This window comes from Hemiscyllium ocellatum, chromosome 25 (genome assembly GCF_020745735.1).
Source record: "Hemiscyllium ocellatum isolate sHemOce1 chromosome 25, sHemOce1.pat.X.cur, whole genome shotgun sequence".
In the NCBI taxonomy this organism is placed as follows: domain Eukaryota; kingdom Metazoa; phylum Chordata; class Chondrichthyes; order Orectolobiformes; family Hemiscylliidae; genus Hemiscyllium; species Hemiscyllium ocellatum.
In genome coordinates this window covers 23407240-23425423 of record NC_083425.1, presented here as the reverse complement: position 1 = coordinate 23425423, position 18184 = coordinate 23407240, and the positions used below count along the sequence as shown (strand labels likewise).

The window sequence follows — 18184 nt, the reverse complement described above, 5'->3', positions numbered from 1 at the left end:
GGAAAGGAAATAAGGATACACTAAACAACCAATAACTTGAATTTCTAAAACATCTTCAATGTAACAAAATGTACCAAGGTGCTTTACACATTATAATGCAAAATTTACATTGAGCAATTTAAGACGATATTAGGATAGAAGGATAGATTAGATCGAAAAGGTAAATTTAAAGAGTGCTTTATAGAAGGAAAGAGAGCTTGAAGAGGTTTAGGGAAGAAATTCTAATACATTAAGGTCTTGCCAGCTGATTAAGCAGTCACCAACATGGCAGCAATTAAAATTAGAGATTCTCAACAGGTGAGAATTAGAGAGTGCAGATAAGATCATAACACATAGAAGCAGGTAAGGCCATTTGACATATTGAGTCTGTTCTTTCATTCAATTATGGCTGATATGTATCTTGACCCCATTCTCCTGTCTTCTCCCCAAATCTTACTAATCAAGAACCTGTCTATCTCTGTCTAAAAGACACTCAACATCTTGGTCTCCACAGCCCTCTGTGACTATGGGTTCCACAGATCACCCACCCTCTGGGTGAAGAAATCCCTCCTCATCTCAGTTCTAAAGGGTTGTCCCTTCATTCTGAAATTGTGGTCTCAGGTCCTAGTTTCTCCTACTAGTGGAAAAATCTTCTCCACATTCACTCTATCCAGGCCTCTCAGTAATCTATAAGTTTCAATTAGATGACCCCTTGTCCTTCTAAACTCTACTGAATACATGTACAGAGTCTTAAATTGCTCCTCATATGACAAATTCTTCAAACCCATGATTATTCTTGTGAACCTCCTCTAGGCTTCCTCCAAGACTTGCATAAGCTTCCTTAGACACAGGGTCCAAAACCACTTACAATATTCCAAATGTCGTCAGCCTGAAAGGTCGATTCTCCTGCTCCTTGGATGCTGCCTGACCTGCTGTGCTTTTCCAACAACACATTTTCAGCGTCGTCAGACTAGAGCCTTATACAGCCTCAGCAGTACACTGCTGCTGTCATATTCTAACATTGCATTTGTCTTCCTCACTGCCCACTAAAAACCTCAGGTTTGCTCAAGCCAACTGAAGGAGGGTGAGCTAACTTTAGTATTGCATCAAAATGCAGTCAACAGATAAAACATTTCCTTCCCCATAACTTGTACAGAGTATGACACATTTTGTTAGAACAGCACACTTTAACACCTGTAAGAAAGTTTTTCTTATCAATATCATCAACGTTACACAAGCAAATTTGTTATAAGTTGATTGAGGTGATCAAATCTCATCAACTCCATGGAAGATCCATACATTGTCTCTTCTGAATAATAGCTGTCCAATAATCATTTGTTGTTTAGAGACATTTTGATTATATAGTTAGAAGTTATTTTATTTTTGCTTTATTAAATCACATGACACTTGGAATATTTTATAGCACATTAAAAATAAACTTGTGAAGGATGGTGTAATGCAATTATAAACATTTTCCTCCCAGACTGAAACAATCTCTCCATTTTATTAATGACAATCTCATCTCTATTCCCAATTATGGACTACAATTTTAAACACAGGGGATATTTTCAGAAATTAAATTCATATATTGTACACAACATTTATTGTAGGAGTTAATTTAGCTAACTTGAGAGCAGATTTTTCTCATGATTTAAATGCTCAATTACCTAAAAAAGCATTAATTGTGTGCAAAACCCAGAGTAGATGAAGTGATACAACAAGTAAAGACTCACCTGTCTGTATTCTATCAACATTCTCTGAAACATTCAGAATTACATTTTTCATGAATGCTTTCCAATAAAAGTAAAAGCAAATGCTACTCATCAATATTCTCAGCTTCAATTAAGGAAATCATCGCCTCTGTGATTTCATAGATGCCAACAGACATCCAGTACTTGCCTCCAATATCCATCTCTCATGTCAATGCCATTAGCCATAGCTCTCTGATATCGTTTACAGCTCTGAGCCTTGAAGGGTGCAGGTTCATTCCCATCCCAGAAATTTAAGCACAAATCTTGGCTAATTCATACTACTCTGCTGCATTGTTGGAAACACTGACTTTCGTGTGAATGTACAACATCCTGTAATACTCTTTTAAAGAAGATGAGGGGTGTTCTTCCTAGGCTCCTCATCAATATTTATCTTTCAGTTAACAAATCATCTGGTCATTGTTGTATCGCTGCTTGTGGGACCTCACCATTAACAAATCAGTTGCCATATTTCCCAACATGATAGCAAATGACAACATTTCATAAATACCTAATTTGCTGTAACACCATTTAAGATGCCCTGAAGTCATAGAAATTGCTAAATAATATTCTTGCTATATAGATACAAATCTCCCTTTTACACACTGAGTATTGGCAGGATATTCAACAACAGGTGGCATAAAAACTGAATCCAATCTTATTGGCAATCAAAATCCATATATATAAAATCAATTTCCAGTAGGAATAACTGCATATTAATTATTAAGAAAAATAAACCCGGATGTTTACTAAGTTAAATACTCTCAAACAGCATTGCAGTGGGAGAATTAAAATTGGTTTGATTTTGAGTTGGAAAGATAGGGAAAATCATTCAATTTTCCCACCGTTGATCCACAAATACCTATTAAAAGTGTCCTTATCATTGGGCAATGAGTAGATTTGGGTTGGATAGGATGATCCCAGTATTTTAATCACCATGTGAGGAATGTATTTTTATCCATGTCTCTGTTAATGGCATTCTTAACTCATGAGTCATAAGGCACTGAGTTCAAGTCTAAACCAAGTGCAAAAATGGAAGCTACTACTCCAGTGAGCTGAGGGAACACTTGCCTTCCAGGTGATATATTAAACTAAGGCCTTACCAGCCAGCTTGGCTGAGTGTAATAGGTTGCATAGCACTACTTCAAAGCAAGGCTGTTATCTCTGATATCCTGGCCAATATTTATCCATCAGTCAATCTTAGAAGATAGATTATCTCGTCACTAACACATTGATATTTGTGTGAGTTTGCTGGATGCAAATTGCTATTTTTCCTACGTAAAACAGTGACTACAACTTCAAAATGTACTTCATTGGTTATAAACTATTTTGACTATTTAAGAGGTAAGGAAAAGCCAGGGAACTACAGACCAGCGAGCCTGATATCGGCAGTGGGCAAGTTGTTGGAGGGAATCCTGAGAGACAGGGATTACATGTATTTGCAAAGGTACGGACTGATTAGGGATAGTCAGCATGGCTGTGTGCGTGGGAAATCATGTCTCACAAACTTTATTGGGTTTTTTGAAGAAATACCAAAGTGGATTGATGAGGACAGAGCAGTAGACGTGATCTATATGGACTTCAGTAAGGTATTTGACAAGGTTCCTCATGGGAGACAGGTTAGCATGGTTAGATCCCAAGGAATACAGTGAGAACTAGCCATTTGGATACAGACTGGCTCGAAGGTAGAAGACAGGGGGTGGTGGTGGAGGGTTGTTTTTCAGACTGGAGGTCTGTGACCAGCAGTACACCACAAGGATTGATGCTGGGTCCACTACTTTTCATCATTCATATAAATGATTTGGATCTGAACATAGGAGGCATAGTTAGAAAGTTTGCAGATAATGCCAAAATTGGAGGTGTGGTGAACAGCGAAGAAGGTTCCTTCAGAGTAAAATGGGATCTTGATCAGATGGACCAATGGACTGAGGCGTGGCAGATGGAATTCAATTTTGATAAATACGAGGTGCTGAATTTTAGAAAAGCAAATCAGAGCAGGACTTATACACTTAATGCTGAAAATGTGTTGCTGAAAAAGCGCAGCAGGTCAGGCAGCATCCAAGGGGCAGGAGAATCGACATTTCGGGCATGAGCCCTTCTTCGGGCTCATGCCCGAAATGTTGATTCTCCTGCTCCTTGGATGCTGCCTGACCTGCTGCATTTTTCCAGCAACACATTTTCAGGTCTGATCTCCAGCGTCTGCAGTCCTCACTTTTTCCTTATACACTTAATGGTAAGGTCCTAGAGAGTGTTACTGAAACAAGAGACCTTGGAGTGCAGGTTCATAATTCCTTGAAAGTAGAGTCACAGGTAGATTGGATAGTGAAGAAATTGATTGATATGCTTTCCTTTATTGGTCAGAGCATTGGATATGAGAGTTGGGACGTCATGTTGCAGATGTACAGGACATTGGCTTGGCTACGTTTGGAATATTGAGTGCAATTCTGGTCTCCTTCTTATCGGAAGGATGTTGTGAAACTTGAAAGGGTTCAGAAAAGATTCACAAGAATGTTGCCAGGGTTGGAGGATGTGAGCCATAGGGAGAGGCTGAACAGGCTGGGGCTGTTTTCCCTGGAGTGTCTGAGGCTGAGGGGTGACCTTATAGAGGTTTACAAAACCATGAGGAGCCTGGATAGGATAAATAGACAAGGTGTTTTCCCTGGGGTGTGGGAGTCCAGAATTAGAGGACATAGATTTAGGGTGAGAGGAGAAAGATATAAAAGAGACCAAAATGGCAGAGGGTGGTGTGTGTATGGAATGAGCTGCCAGAGGAAGTGGTGGAGGCTGGTACAATTACAACACTTAAAAGGCATCTGAATAGGTATACGAATAGGAAAGGTTTAGAGAGATATGGGCCGGGTGCTGGCAAATGTGACTAGATTAGATTAGGATATCTGGTCAGCATGGACGAGTTGGACTGAAGGGTCTGTTTCTGTGCTGTACATCTCTATGACTCTATGAGGCATCCAATCATCATGCAAAGCCCGATATGAGCTCATGTCTTGCATTCTTATTTGTTGTGCCTGACATGAAAAGAGTGACCACTTGAACAAGGTGTTGGAACATGCCAAGTCTCTTTTGAACCACAGCGAGGAGCCGATGTCTTCAAAACAGGAGGAAGAAAACATTTCCAAAGAATTACGAATATTTCCTGTTCCAACTGCATGCATGAATGAGTTTCTTCTACTGGTTCAGGCCACATGAAATATCACAGCTTCATGAAAGGAGCCAAAACATAATCCCCTGTCCTTTCTTGACCTAATTTGTAAAATAACTTGTGGAACAGAGCCATACAGTGTGGTAAAATCCCAAGTTTCATCCCTGTCTTCTGTTAACTGATCTCAATTAGCTATTAGGCTGCATTGGCCTCACCGCTCAAAAGCAAATGGTGGGGGACTAGACTAAACTAAACTAAACTAGATAAAGATTTGGATTATTATAGTGTATTATTTAAGAATTTACAGAAAAATCAAAGAAAGACAGAGTTGAGTATGACTACTAAGGCCCATTGTTTGATCACACCACATGACTGCTTTTCCATTAGAGAGAAATAACTAGTATTGGTTTAATTAAGGGTCACCACACTTCAGGCACAGAGCAACCTTCATAGTGACCTTATCCAGGGTAGGAATTGAGCCTATGTCATTGTATCACTCAGCATTACAAACCAACCATTCAGCCAACGGAGCTAACTAACCCCTCTGACTGCTTGGCTGCTCTATGGAATGTTATTCACTTTGTAATTCACTGTCCCTAAACACATAGGAAAGAGGTGAGGTAGGACAACCAGAATTTCTGAAGAACCGTCACTGGAAACAAAATATTAACTCTGCTTTCTCTCAGCAGATATGCCAGGCCTGAGTTTCTCCAGGAATTTCTGTTTTTGTCTTGGATTTCCAGCATCCTTAATTCTTTTTTTCACAGAATGAATCAGCTCCTTCAAACACTAAAGAATGGTGCAGAAAATAATCCAAAAGAATATTGAATCTATCCCTTGTTTACCTCATATTAGAATAATATGTTTGAATGCATTAGCTCTTTGTAAACACGGCTTATATTAATATATTCCGACCAGTTTACCTCATGCACTTCTCACTGCAGAGATTTCTGTCCTGAGACGGCCAGTGTTTTTGTTAGATCAGCAAACGGGGGTGCACGTGGGAGGGATAGGTTTGTATAAAGGAAAGACAAGCATTTTACGAACGTGCCCAATGGGAGCAAACCTGTATGAAGGACAGATGATTAAAAACTTGCAAAACTTTGGGGTGCGTGCAAGGCTCTCCAGCTTTATAGCTGGGAGGCGGCCGTCTCATCCAAGGCACGTTATCTCATGGAGTCCAATCCTGTTCCAGTCACCAAATGAAATATTTCAAAAGAAATCAATTCCATGCCAAAATGTTTCAAAATTGTTCTGTGCTTTATCACCAAGCTTTTATTATTGGGTTAATTCTACACTTTGTTTTCTGTAGGACTGTGACTCTATCGTTTTTTTTGCAGGCTAATACAGTTTTCCTCTGTAGACGATGAAATTGTTTTTCATTTGATTGAATAAAAACACCACAAAAATCTATCAAGCACACCAATAAAAACATAATTATCCAATGATTAGAAGGATATTGGCTTTGTAAAGCCTTTATTTTAAACCTGCGTTTCTGAAAGGATTCATGCTGTTAAATATTACATTCGTGCTACAAGTTCATTACAGGTCAGATTGGATATAATTTTGGTTATTTGCTGTGGATGTGCAATTTTCTATTATTAAAACGCTGTTACCTTCCTGTATTGTAGCTTTCCTTATGGTTATTCGATCGAGGCCAATACTTAAAATTAGGACTCATTTATCAACTCATCCCATCCACAGCTCCCCTATTCACCATCTGTTTTCTATTTTTTCTTCCACGCTCTGTGTGAGCCTATGTGTGTTGCCATGATTTTTTTTACTTGCACAAATGTTGACGAAGTAAACCACCCTTTTTTTAAAAAAAAAGAAAGTGGTGTCAGCCCCTTTGTCAGTGGAATATATAGCAATCGATTTGGACGTAACACCATAAAAGTCAACTTCATCCAACTATTTCCTCAACAAAAGTTTTAAATCACATCATATATGACTTTAATTATAACGTTCCACCCGGTGGGAAATTGTGCAGGGACTAATCAGTCACCGTTGTATTGACCAGCACTCCTACAATGGCAGTGTTCAGGTGAATATTAAAATACCCCTAGAATGTTAGACGAATTATTAATTTTCTCTTCACAAGTAATACTGTCTTAAATGTAAGTATATGCAGCAAAAGTGGCTCTTCATTTAAAGGCGGTACCCTATTGCTCTAATCTATTTACTCAGGCCCTTGGTTAAGTGTACCACTTGTATCCCATGTTCTTTATAATTCGCCATCTTTAAATTTGAGATAGGTGTAACTTGGGAATGTTCAACCAGGTCTAGTGCACCAGCGCTATGTCTTTCCCGAGGTTGGGAGACGCGTTCCCGTTAGGCTGTGTCAGGAATAGGTTCGGGCTTTAATCGAATTTTGCTCAGGTTATATTTGAATGAGTGGCCGACTATTAGCGACTTCTGCAAATCGGTGCGATGTTGCAACATGTAATACTCCAGATGCTGAGTAGCACAGGTTACTTAAAATACAGCTGGAGTCACATTTCAATGTATGTCCTTGGCATCTATCTTTCTGGTGTCTTTTTAATGCTATCCAGCATTTACCGCCGACGCGAAATAACATGATGGAATCTCGGTCTGAGATTCTCTGTAACTAGTGAGATTGTCCACTGTGCAACTGTTACAGCGTCCACTGCGAAACTGTTACACCGCCTACTGTGAAACTAACTGATTCTACTGTCCACGGTGAAACTGACTGGTTCCACGGTACTCTGTGGAATTAACTGGTTATGTTGGGCACTGTGAAACTAACTGGTCGTATTTGTTCACTGCCAAATTAACTGATTCCACTGTCCACGGTGAAACTGACTGGTTACACTGTCCGTTTTGAAACTAAACTGGTTACATTGTTCACGGCGAAGATCATCTGATACTTCTCTGGAGTTAGCAACACTGGAGTCATAAAATTGTAAAATACCTCTCGATTAATGTAAAACATTTCAATGTATTTTTTTAAAAGAATTTTATTTTTAATTTAATTGAAAATCATTTTCATAGACAAACATCTCGCTAAAGATTGCTTCATCGCAGGTATATAAAGATTGTTCGAAGTGAATTGAAGGTAAATAGTGTTAGACGCGGTGAGCTAAGTTTTAAACAGAGGCCTACTTTCAGACGGTTCACAATTGCAGACGAGAACGATACGGCTTTAATTGCCCGTCATAAATGTCCGCAAAGCGGCAGACTGATTTCACGTTTCAGCGGGATCAGAGCAGCAAGTGGCTTTTAGAAATTTTTCAGGGCGAAGATGGGATTTTCCTCTCCCTCCCTGCGCTGTCCCCCTTCCCCCGAAAGGCGAACGGAGCATGGAGCGGTTGCGGCCGACTTTCGGTTCGACAGAGAGCAGCTCACTGCCCAGCGCGGGTTCAAGGGGGAAGGAAAAGAGCTTTCCTAACACCGCGGGACAGCAGCTCCTGGCACGGAGGGCTTGGAGGCGGAAATCAGGGGGCTACCGTCCCTTCCTGGGAGTCGCACACAAATTGATTTTCCCCCACCGCAGAGACTCTGCAGCAGCGGGCACTGCATACAGCACCTTCCGAATGGTCAGCGCGTCAGCTACCAAGCGTCCCCTTCCTAGTGAACCTGCCACTGTCAACCTGTCAGGGCGTTCAACTGAAAGTTCCTGATGTGTTTCCAAAAAAAAGGGACACAGATCTTGAGTATTTGACTGATGAGCAATGAAAAATAATTTCAACTGATCTTTTAATTTTGGAGCCTTTCAGCTTTGCACAGTAAACAGGCTCCCTAACGGTTCGAAGGCAGGGACAGAAAACCAGGGCCATTTGTGGTTTTCAGAATTAAATAAAATGTCAATCACAGAATGGGAGCTCATCACTCCTTTAATTTTTTTTATTCTATAAAATAAACCATTTGTACTACTAGCAAACAGAAATCCAAGCACATCTGCACCCACGAAATCTTTTTTTAAAATAAAAAATAAGCTAAAATGAATGTTGCTGGTAAATCTAGCTTTGTCGTTCCAGATAGGACATGTAAAGGTGATCTGCTCTGAATCGGTGCGATTTCCGTAAAGTCCCCAATAACATCCTGTTTTTTTTTGAAAACTTAACCTTTTGGTAATGCTCCGGCGGACTTGTGGACCGGGATACGTTTAGGCTGGACATTTGTTGAAAAGGATATTAAAATGTTGGTTCTGTTACGCTGCATTGTCAGCATTGTCATTAATCTTAGGCCTTTTCAAACAGTGTGTTCCACCCAAAGTTACACTTTGCAAAAATAAAGATAATAAAGAGACTTCGCGTATTTTTAAAATAAAAATGTATATTATCAATCAAAACGATAAATTAACAGCAAATGACAAAACAAATGAAACAGAGTGAAGACAACATCCCCGCAGCTGTGTGTACGTGGTCCACCTATATTGTCAAGACAATCTCCATTCTTGTTTCAAGCCGTGTGAACGCGGAATAAATAACATTGAGCAACCTCCGCATTTAACAATGGTTTGTACGTATTTCGGGACAGTTACAGAAGTTCTCCATCTTTTATGTAGTCTGGTGTAAGCCTTTGCCCGCAATTCATTCCCCCTCGTCAGCTGTGGGCTTCCTAAATCAGAGAAGAAAGTGTTCAGAACTGGATGAATGAAGGAGAGAATCGACACAATTTAGAATGGGTTTTTTTTTTGTTTCTCGCTTTAGCTCGAAACCGCCAGGGTTTCAAAGTCACGGGGAGAGTGTCACATCCACCCGGTGTGTGACGGCCTGAAAAAAAAACCATGTCTGCTGTGTGCCTAAAGTTTCAGACAAACCCATCCACCACTTTCTTGTTGGGACATGCTTAAATAAAAAGTCAAAGGCTTTCTCTCATTGTGTTTTAAAATACCACGTCCCAAACCTTTTTACCACCAGCCAAGTTCCTTCCAATAGCGCTGACGTGGAATTATATCAAAACCGATTCCAAGCAGAACAGACTTGCTTTGGAATTCAGCGCCTCTTAACAAAACAAAAAAAATGCAAGGCCTAGACTGTTCAGAACTGAAGAAGTGGTTTGATATATTCCGTTTCACTTTAGGTAATTAACTATTCACGTTGCCTGCGCTGAAATACTCGCTACAATCGCAGATCTAAATCCTTAAATGCTGGGACATACATATTCGAGATAATAGGTTTGAGCCACCAGGTCAAAATGAACGCGGAGCAGAATATTAAACCCCATACTGATAACCATTAATCGTTCGCAATGTCGCGAATCCTCCTGGCAGCTCAAAGAGCCCTAACACAAGTGTTTCCTCTCAGGAGGTAGTGTCACACGCGCTTCCTAATATGCCAGAAGTTCCATGAAAAGAAACTTAAAAATAGCTCTTGTTTTTATATGAAAAGTTAATGGGTGGGTTTGTGTTGTCAATGCTGGGCGCACACTTTGCACTAAACGGCTCGAACAAGCATATTCATCATTTCCTTTAAAAGAAAACTCAATATAATAAATCGAATTGCAGTTTTGAATTTAAATTAAGCCGCCAGTCATCAGTCCACCGTGGTGTCAAAAAAAACGTGTGGTATAATTCCAGCACCACTAATCCAAAATGTGGTATCATTCACCCGAATGGATTGCATTTCGAACAGTTTAAACTATAAAGGCACAATCTGTCCGGCCCTCACATAAAGTAGACGATTTAAAAAAGCCTTAACGCCAATTTTAGTATATCCTGTAACAAAAGCTATTAGAAAACACGGCTGTGTACAAAGGGGCGATTGTGAGCAGTGCAGAGCAAAGTCGAGAATAACAGCAACCAAAATGGCTGGAGCTATCTTCAAAAGACACAAGCCACAACTTTTGATAATTCTCAGAAAACGCTTTTTAAAACATTCTAAAATGTAACCTCTTGCTCTATTTCTAAACTACAAGTTCGCCTCGTGATCCAGGATTTTAAGTAGTGAAATAAAAGTTTAATACTGATTGGGAGAATCGAAAGCTCTTTAACACCCTGAAACTGACTAACCTCTTACTCGATCAATTTTGACAAGACTTTGCCCTTAAAAAAAATTAAACTCGGCAATTGCAAAAATTAAGGTTTGACTTGGCCTTGCCAACGTTCAGCAGTCTTTGGTGTATCATTTTCACAGTGAATTGAAAATCCTGAACATTAAGTGATTGCAGCATTCTCTATCTATCTCATTCCCTTCTTACATAATTGTAGTTGCCAACTAGAATTTTATTGCAGTTTCCTTTGCAAACTGTAATGCAAATATCAATTGATCCGAAACGAGACATTTGACTGGAAAACTCGATGAGAAAATCAAAGGTCTGAACGACTTTCAATTCCATGAAAGCTCAAATCGGCAAAAGTTTCCAATTATATTACGCAAGTCATGTTTGAGCTATGGTATGAAAATATAAATTGTAACAACTAAGATGTACTGAAATGTTAATACTTTAAAATGTGGTCATTGTAACATGGTCAGATTTCTCCTCCCGATCCAGTCGGCTGCAGTTAATTTGTTTTGTTGCGAATTTAAATTCATACGAAAGAGTCAAAGCCAACTCAAAAGAATACCCCTCCGTACTTGTTGTCCCACGTTATGTGCGACGAAGCGGGTGGAATTGCAACGTTAAAAACACTTGAGAAACCAACTTATCATTCAAACCGTGCAGAAAGGTATCTGGACCACATATGAATTATCTCCATGTACTATGAATCACCATATGAAGAAAACGCGTTTCCCAAACATATTATACATGCATTATCATAGACACGGAGCTTCGTTCTAATGTTTGTGTTAAGACACGTTTTAACACGCTTCCACACACATGGCGGGTGCAGAATAAATCCCTCGAAGATAGTGTCACTACCGATTAATATAGGGATTTTATATTTTATAGCTCTTTAACAATTGTAAACGGAGCTATAAAGGCAAAAGGACTCAAGCAACCTTTTCGGCTTGATCAATGGATCCGATTTCACTCCAAAGTTGCCCGTCTCGTCATCCAGAGAGTGAACTTTCGCATATATCCCCAAGTTTCAAAGTTAATTTCCACCACCCTGTCTTAATTGACTACGTTATTTTAACATGAATAATGCACTGCGTCAGAAATGAACACGGTTTTGATGGTCTGATTAAACGAGGTCTCTGCGCCTCCCCTTGTTATCGCCATGTGCTGTTTTGTTCTAAAGCAGAAGCCGTGTTGCTGAGGCGGCCTGCCCACTGAACTCGGCTAGCGCCGCTCTCAACAAGGCGGCTGCCGCGGTTTTGGAAGAGGGACAATGGAGGAGCGTTTTACCTTCCATTTTCTCACTTGTTTGCCGGACTCTAATCGCATTTCACCTTGGTCACATTTTCGCCTCGACCGCCTCTCTTTTGTTTTAATCAAAATGCAATTCACAGCACGTCCGATTTATTTTCACGATTCTCCACCCGTTCTTTCCTGCTCCTTCAGACTTTGCAGAATCCTTCCCGTCTTGGGCCACAACCGTCCAGCTGTCTTCCGTGTAGTTACACTTTTGAAAGTAAGAAAAAGAAAAACCATCTTATTTCTCCGTGCAATCCCGAACAACCGCTGCTCTTCGTTCCTCCTTTAAACTTTGTCCTTCAGCAATCCCCTTTCCGGTGACATGGGCTCTCTTTTTGGGACTGGGTAGATGTGTTCAGACGTAATCTCGCACTTGGCCAGAATGCATTTTGCAGAATTCTGGCGAACACGTGGAGTTTTCCATGTTGTGGTGAACTTGATGCACCCCACCCCGGACGAGAAAAGACTTCAATCAATTCGTGAAAAATTACAGCCAGCAGCCCGCCACAATTGCCCTCAGAAATAAGTTATAACTTATGTTTGTGTTTGGGGGGGGGGAAGATTCAAATTAAAAGGGGTGGGGGCGGAAATTGCTGCAAGTGCATCGTATTGATTAACCTATACTCCGTGCCTACTGCAAATGTTAGTATTTCAGAAAGCTACGCTGGCCACGGGGATTCGCCCCACCCCCCTCTCTTGTATTTTACAGATTGCATCCAGCCTCTGGCTCTTGTTTATTACCCAACAGGGGTCTGTGTGTGTGTGAGAGAGAGACAGAGTGAATGGGATGGGGGGGGGGGGGGGGGGGACACAGAGGAGGATTTGTGGCGGGAGAGGCTGGAACTCGAAGAAGTTCCGAAGGGCGGAGAGGAGGTCACTGGAGTAGCCACTGAATGGATGTGATGACTGTAGGGCCAGCCCTCATCTCGGCGCACTGACCAATCAGCAGCTCCTAAGCTGGCCCGGCCACTCACTCCACACACACACACACACACAGAGGGAGAGAGGCGCTTTCGCCCAATCTCGGCCGCAGAGTTCTTCTCGTTTCAATCAGATCCGCTTCTCTTGGTTCACCTTCCCCATCCCTCCCTACACACCCCCGTGACCAAAGCTTGACGCATCCAATTGCAGTCTGCGTTCTGCTCTTCCTCCAGTCCCTCTTTACAGCGATGCCGTTAACTCTTGAGCTGTCTTTGTTCCAGTTTCGGGTGAACCTGCGTCCTCCTGTCATTACAAAGTAACCCAGAGTGGAACAGTTGGGCCTCATTAATATTTGCCCAGTCTGCTGGACAGCGGCTATTTATTGCTTAAAATGATTATTTGATAGGGGAAAGCATTGCAGTTGTAATATAAACAATTGGACAGATTATGGAGGGAATCGAGGGGTCCATGTTTTTCACAAATCAGTAACAAACAATTTTGATTAATAATGTATTATCTGTCAACGTCAGGAGGTTTGTTGGGGTATTTACCGGTTTTTAACAGAATCCGATACGTATGAACCCACTGAACAAAGAAAAGGTTAACGCTGGGAAATCGAAATAAAATTGCAAAAACGGGGAATTCACAGCAGGACAGTCCGTCTCTGTAAAGAGGAAGAGCCTGTCATTTAGGGGCTGCTGGTACTTGCTTGTCCATGATGAGCCTTCTGATGATAATTCAGCTCACGCCAAGCTTTCGACCACATTCAAACTCTATTCCCAGTAACATTCTCACACTTTCAAAGGACTGAAGTGGACTCGACTAAGCCAGGCAGATGCTGGAGATCAGAGTCAAGATTGGAGTGGTGCTGGAAAAGCACAGCAGGTCAGGCAGCATCCGGGGAGCAGGAAAATCGATGTTTCCGGCAAAAGCCTTCCTCAGGAATGAGGAGATAAAGTTGACACGTTGCTGAGACACACCCATTTAAAAGCCACACGCACCACATCCAAAAATCATTGTTGGCTGGATCATTTAGGACTGATCTTAAATGGATTACCCTGGACTGATTTTCCTTGCAATAGCTGAAGTTGCATTATTTCATGGTTTTGAGGTGAGGAGTGCGGTTAGAAAGCAATAAAATAAGTAAACCCTAAGCGAGTAGTGAGATTCCAATGTTACTTTTGTAATGTATCATTTTTTACAGTTTGCTTGTTTTGCCTATATATTCCTGTTTTCAAATAATCTCTCCCAACACTTGATTCTGAGCTTCTCTCCACTTAATCGTTTGTTGTTTTTTTAAAATTTGTGGGATAATTTTCAACTGAAAAAGGGCGGCCAGCAATTGGAAAACCAGAAACGAAAACAGAAATTGCTGGAGAAATTCATAGCTGCAATTTCTGTTTATTGTTTGTTTTTTTTTATCTTCAGCATCTGCAGTTCCTTGCTATATTTTAACTGGAATCCAGGTTGAGAGAAGGGGGCACCTCAATTATTCTCTAAACTCCTATGACCCTCACGATGCAATGACCAAGTGAGCCTCCAAATGGCTCATTGGGCTGCGGCCTGCTTCCTGCATTCAGATTTGCCTATGAAATATGTATCACGCATGTCTCACCTATTTTCTACCAGCTAAGTAGCCTAACATAAAGGAAACTGACCGTCTCTAACTGACCGACTCCCACTCCAGAACTAGAGGAAACATTTCTGAGGCAGAATTGGTGTGGGGTGAGGGGCAAATGTCTTCCACCATATTTCCTCCTGGGTTGGTTGCAGATTAATATGAGCAAGGGTCCAGGAAGAGATGAGCTTCCTGGCTGTTATTTTTTTGTTAGGGAAGGATGTACCTTGTATACCCTTGGAGGAAATCTGAAAGAAGGGAGAGGCAAAAAAAAACGTAAAGGCAGAGGAAGGAAGCAGAATAGGAACCAAAGGAGGATTTGCACACCCCCATATCCGATAACAAACTATAATACATTGTTAAGGATGAATCAAAGCCGTTCTGTAAATGAACAGAACACTAACAATTGTTCAACATCTTTTATGAACACAATACATCACCAAATGCATGTGAATTAATTACTCAGAAAATTACTCACTATTATAAAGTTGGAAACCCCAAATCTTCAACTAACATAGCTTTTAAATTTGGCATATGCTTAGTGTAGCAGACTTTTTTGAAGGCAAATGTTTATAATGTTCAAGAGTAAAGTAATCTTTTCTGCAAGTATTTTTAAAATACTATTAATCAAACTCACGTTATATAGAATAATTGCAAAAATAGAATAGATTCCCTACAGTGTGGCAACAGGCCCTTTGGCCCAACCAGTCCACACCAACCATCCGTAGAGTAACCCACCCAGACCCATTTCCCTCTGACTAATGCACCTCACATTAGGGACAATTTAATATGGCCAATTCACCCAAACTGCACATCTTTGGACTGCGGGAGGAAACTGGAGCACCTGTAGGAAACCCACACAGACATGGGGAGAATGTACAAACTCCACACAGACAGTTGCCCAAGGCTGGAATTGAACCTGGGACCCTGGTGCTGTGAGGCAACCATGCTAACCACTGAGCCAACACTGGGAAAAAGGCAAGTATAAGGATTGATACTCGAAAGCAATGTGTTGTGATTGGGAGGAATTTAGCTTACATCTGGAATGTCCTTACTGTGGTGTAAACCTTAACCTTTCCCAATGGTGTAAATGACAACAATCTGTTGATCACTTGGAAATAAAAGTAACAGGAGTTGTAATACCTGCTACTGTTTCACTGTCACCCATTTAATAATATTGTGCAATGTCAGTATCTATCCCTGTAAAGTAGAACAGAAAGAAGTTAGTATTTGCATTTAAAGAGCACTTTTCATTATCTCAAGATATCCCAAAGTGTGTTACAACTAATGGAATGGGGCGGGAGGTGATGTAGTGGCAATGCTACTGGACCAGTAATTGAAAGCCATAGATCATCCCCTCCCCCATCTCATGTGAAGAGTGTATGGGCTCATATCCTACCATGGCAGATGATGAAATTTAAATTCAAGAAAAAGGCTAGTCTAATGTTGACTATGTTATGATTGTTAATTGTGGTTAAAAAGCCATTAGGGAAGGAAATGTACCATCCTTACCTGGACTGGCATACGTGTGACTCTAGATCAGTGATGATGTTGGCAGTTAACTGTCCTCTAGGAAACTCAGGGTGGGCAATGAATGTTGGCATAACCAGTGCACAAACACAAAACAAATTTTAAAAAGTATGTTTCAGGTGTAGCTGCTGCTCTAATATGGGAAACATGGTAGTGAATTTTTTCAGATCAAGATTCCAAAACAACAGTGACAACAATTAGTAATGCCTGTTGAGGGATTATTATTAGCCAGTAGAACTAACCTACTTTCTTTGACTAGTATCACTGGATCTTTTTTGCCCACTTGAGAGGTCAGACACAATCTACATCTGATCCAAGATATGACCTTCTGACAATAAAGTCCTGCTCCCTCAATATTGCACTGAAATGTCAGCCCACATTATACATTCAAGTTCTGTGTCAGAGGCAAGGAAACTACTGCCACACTGAGATTAATGCTAATTATGTTAGTAAGTTTGTAAAGTAATGTGGGGTTGGGGCCTGCTTAGGTGATTTTCCTCCAGGGAAAATGGAATATCTCAGTGAGCCAGACAGTATGATAACTTGCATATATTCCTGAGTTCCCATTTAAATAAGACTACAAGACAAGGTTTTTAAATAAGTCTTCAACCAGTGTTTTGGTTGATAAAGGTATCAATTCTGGAAGACTTCAAAGAGCATTTTTTTAAAAAAATGCCAACCTTTGATCTTTCAAATTTCTATAGCACCCATTTGAAATTTGTTGCCAATTGTGTGGGCAGTTTTATGATGTAGCTATATGGCAAGGCATATCAAAGCTGCCTGAACCATCTCACATATCAAGCAAATACAGCAATATTTGTTAAATTCAATTTGAACTGGCTGTGAATCCATATTCCAGAGTTGAATGCTTACAGTTTTATCCACTGTGCCATGCAATCAGCCTAGCATTGCATGTTAGAGAGATTGTAACATAGTGATTATCTTCCTGGACAAGTAACCCAGAGACCTATACTAACCCTAGGCGGAGAGGGGGGAGACACTTGTGTTCAAATGGGAGTTGTTGGAATTTAATTTTGGGTAATAATTCTAGAATGAAAAGCTAGTCTCCATAATGGTCAACAGAAAACTATTGTTGATTATTGCAAACCATCTGGTCTACCAATACCCATTAGAGAAGGAAATCTGAACTGGTCTGAACATGTGACTCCAGACCTGTAGCAAAATGGTTTACTTTTAATTTCCTTGCAAACCACTCCATTCAATGACAATTAGGAATGGGCACCAAGTACAGGGTTTGCTAGTAACGTTCAAATCTCAAGAAAGAATAAAGGAGAAAAATGGCTTAAAGATGTATGTGTGTGGCAATATTTCTTCATTTGTGTAGCAGGATGAGAAATTTGAATGTGGACAACTCTAGAATTGAACTTAACTAATTATTGAGCAATGGATTCAATTAATTTTAGTCAGGCAGCAATTTCAGTAACATGTAACATTTTGGATTTACCTGGAACTTTGTCAGTCCTGGTTTTAATTTGAAACAAGGTCAGTCTGATGCAAATGAATTGTTGACTGTTGTTGCATAATAATGTAATGAAAAGCACTAATCCTTTGTACTGATGCATTAATAAAAATGACTGACAAACACATTTTCAAGCATCATTTTATGTGCTTTCAACACAGTTTGTTTTATTGTAAAGATATATATTTGCTGAACAGCTACAGGTACAAAATTCCCGACAAATAGGTAATTGTATTTCCACAACTGGCAAAAACAACATCAAATAGTACAGTCTGACCTATGGCATTGGTATGAATGTGTTGCTATGGGCCAATTTTCAGTCATATTGTATTTAGCATTTACTTTTAAGGAATGGGATTAACTGAAAAGAAACAAAATATGATGACATGAACCAAGAGGTACTGAAAGCTGCCTATTATGTTTTGAAATTAAATGTTCAATTCAGAGCCATTTGTTTCTCTCATCAATATTTTATCATTGTTACTTAT

At 40.3% G+C, this 18184-nt stretch overlaps 1 long non-coding RNA gene across 1 annotated transcript; it reads right to left on the bottom strand.

Moving 5' to 3' along the window:
* Positions 1 to 7844: 7844 nt before the first annotated feature.
* LOC132827794 (uncharacterized) lies at positions 7845 to 12881 on the bottom strand. Its single transcript, XR_009646042.1, has 2 exons — positions 12139 to 12881; positions 7845 to 9465 (listed from the first exon to the last, which is right to left on the bottom strand). It is a non-coding gene; the product is annotated as an uncharacterized LOC132827794 (long non-coding RNA).
* Positions 12882 to 18184: the final 5303 nt, after the last annotated feature.